Genomic DNA, 2,957 nt, shown 5'->3' with positions numbered 1-2,957 from the left:
ATATATATATATATATATATATATATATACATGTATGTGTATATAAATATATATATATATATATATATAAATATTTAAGTGTATATATATTTATGTAATTATATAGATATATATATATGTATTCATGTAATCTAGTTATATATATTTGTGCGTGTTTGTGTATATGAAAATCGTGTCTACATATATATGTGTGTGTGTGTGTATATAACGTTCATATGTATGTGTATTTGTGTATCTACATGTGTATATTTGCATGTGTATATATATATATATATATATATGTGTGTTTATATATATATATATATATATATATATATATATATATATATATATATATATTTGTACATGCATATTGCTTTTGTAGAAGTACATATATGTATATATTCACGTGTATATGTGTGTGTCTGTGTATGCATGTATAATATATATGTATACATATTGATATATATAACTATATATATATATATATATTTATACATATTCATATGTATATACATATATATATTTATATACACATACATGTATACATATACACATAAATATATGTACATGAATGTGTGTACATGTGTATATACACATATATATCTTTATATCGAAAGGCTGACGGCTACTTAAAGTTTTGCCCTTGGTTAGATTGTTCAAATATATACTTCTGTATACATACCTTCCCACCCACCAGCCACACACGCACACACACACATATATATACACAGACACAGACATAAATGTTCATATGTGTATGTGTGTGTGTGTGTGCATATTCATGCTATCATCATGCTTTTTCCATGTAACCCACGTTGACATGCTTTGAACATCTTCGAGAGACCAATTTCTCCTCCTGTCAGAAGCTCCTCCTTTTGCCTTTCCTTTACCTGTTATGCCAACTCCATTATTTTCGAACCCCTGATCCTTGCATGTCAGAATGTATGAAGCTGTTGTACTGTTGAATATAAACAACATCACCGTATTTCTCAGCAAAGAGTCAATGGAAACATTTGATATCAACAGTAACACATATACATAGATCAGATCTATGTATGTGTGTATATACACTCACACACTGATATGTGTGTATATATATATAGGGAGAATTCACGAAAAAAAATGTGGTGTAGAAAACAAACAGGTGTATTAGTATAACACTCGGGAATTGAAAAAGTCTTTTATGTTTCGAGCCTACGCTCTTCCACAGAAAGAAACATATATATATATATATATATATATATATATATATGTGTGTGTGTGTGTGTGTGTGTGTGTATATATATATATATATATATATATATATATATATATATATATATATATATATATTTGTATTTATATAGCCCTGGTTCTTATCCGAATCTTATTTAACTGTGTGTGTGTGTGTGCAGCCATAGCTTTGTTGTTAATTAAGAAACTTACTTTCCAACCACATGGTTTCAGGATCAATCCTGCTACTTGGCATCTTGAGCAAAATGTCTTCCACTATAGCCCTGGGCTGACGAAAGTCTTACATGTGGATTTGGTGGACTGAAACTGACAAAAGCCTGTCATATGCATGAGTGTGTGTGTGTCCCCTTCCTTGTCTTCATATCTTGAAATTATTGTAAATGAGCCTCTCTGTCATATAAGCAGTGCTGTTTATTTTCTGTTTTCCATGGTGAAACATTGCTTCGATCAGGTGCAGGTTGGTGACAGGAAGGGTATCCGGCCATAGAAAATCTGCTTCAACTTGCAAGACATCAAATGATGATGATGATGGTGATACATATAGCGAACTTCCCAACAGTTTCTCTCTACTAATTTCACTGACAATGCATTGGCCATTCGTAGGGTTGTGGGATAACACAACACTTGCTCCCAATGCTATGACCAAATGTCTTTGCTTCAGTCTGCTCCGCTGGCTAAAGTGAGTATCAACGAGCCAGAGAGGGCTTGGTCGCTATCAAAGGTACTGGGACCATATGAAGAGATCAAACAGACTGAGGTAGGAAGTAGGTGACATCCAGCACTAGAATGCTGTAGTCAAGGATTACACCTCTGCGTATGTGTGTATCCATCATCATCTTCATTTCATGTGTGTTTTCTGTAAGTTGCCATGGGTTGGGCAATTCAACAAGAACTAATGTGTCAGAGGACCTGATCTTGCTATAACATCCCCTTTTGGCATGGTTTCTATAGGAAGATGCCCTTTCACATATATATATATACATATACACACACATGTATATGTATGTATATACATATACATACGTATATATGTGTGTGTGTATCGGTGGCATGTTAAATGCACCCAACACACTCAGCTAAGTGGTTGACATCAGGAAGGGCATCTAGCCATTGAATCCATGCCACAACAAACAATTGGAGTCTGGACAGCTTTCTGCTAGTCAGCTCCATGTCAAACTGTCCGTCGCATACCAGCATGGAAAGCAGATATTTAAATTATTTCTTAGCGTCTTAGGAATAAATTCAGCAGCTTTTTTTTCCAACTCATTCCAATCTGAGTTCAAATCCTGTTGAAGTCAACTTCACCTTTGGTCCTTTCAGGATTAATAAACTATAGCACCAGTGGAGCACTAGGGTTGACTCCCACCCCGCTTCCCTAACATTGCTGGCCTTGTGTCGAAATTTGAAACCATTTTGTGAAAACTACCGATGCTGGCATTGGTCGGCTGGATTGCCACATTTCAAGGCAGTCGTTAAGAGTTGCTACCCTTAGCAGGATGCGTACTGCGAGGGTGATGAGGCAGAGATAATGAAGGCAGGATATTAGGTTGAGGAGCGTGTCCTTCCTTGTCTGCTCTTCAAGTAAAGTTCATTGTTTGTATTTGCTGTTGAGCTCTTTGAAAGAGAAGTGCGACTGGTCACATTAACAGGAAGAACTAATATAAACATCACCATGTTATACTGAAACACAAGCATGGAATATCACACAAACTCATACATACATATATATATATATATATATA

The 2,957-nt window shown here is 34.7% G+C and overlaps 1 protein-coding gene across 1 annotated transcript in view; it reads left to right on the top strand.

Moving 5' to 3' along the window:
- Window positions 1–2,957, top strand: part of LOC106870053 (zinc finger protein 300) — a 16,003-nt gene that overhangs the window by 1,109 nt on the left and 11,937 nt on the right. The gene's annotated exons all lie outside the window — the stretch shown is intronic.

The sequence above is a fragment of the Octopus bimaculoides genome, chromosome 14 (assembly GCF_001194135.2).
Source record: "Octopus bimaculoides isolate UCB-OBI-ISO-001 chromosome 14, ASM119413v2, whole genome shotgun sequence".
In the NCBI taxonomy this organism is placed as follows: domain Eukaryota; kingdom Metazoa; phylum Mollusca; class Cephalopoda; order Octopoda; family Octopodidae; genus Octopus; species Octopus bimaculoides.
Note: the sequence above shows the minus strand (reverse complement) of the source record. Positions and strands in the feature narration are given on the sequence as shown.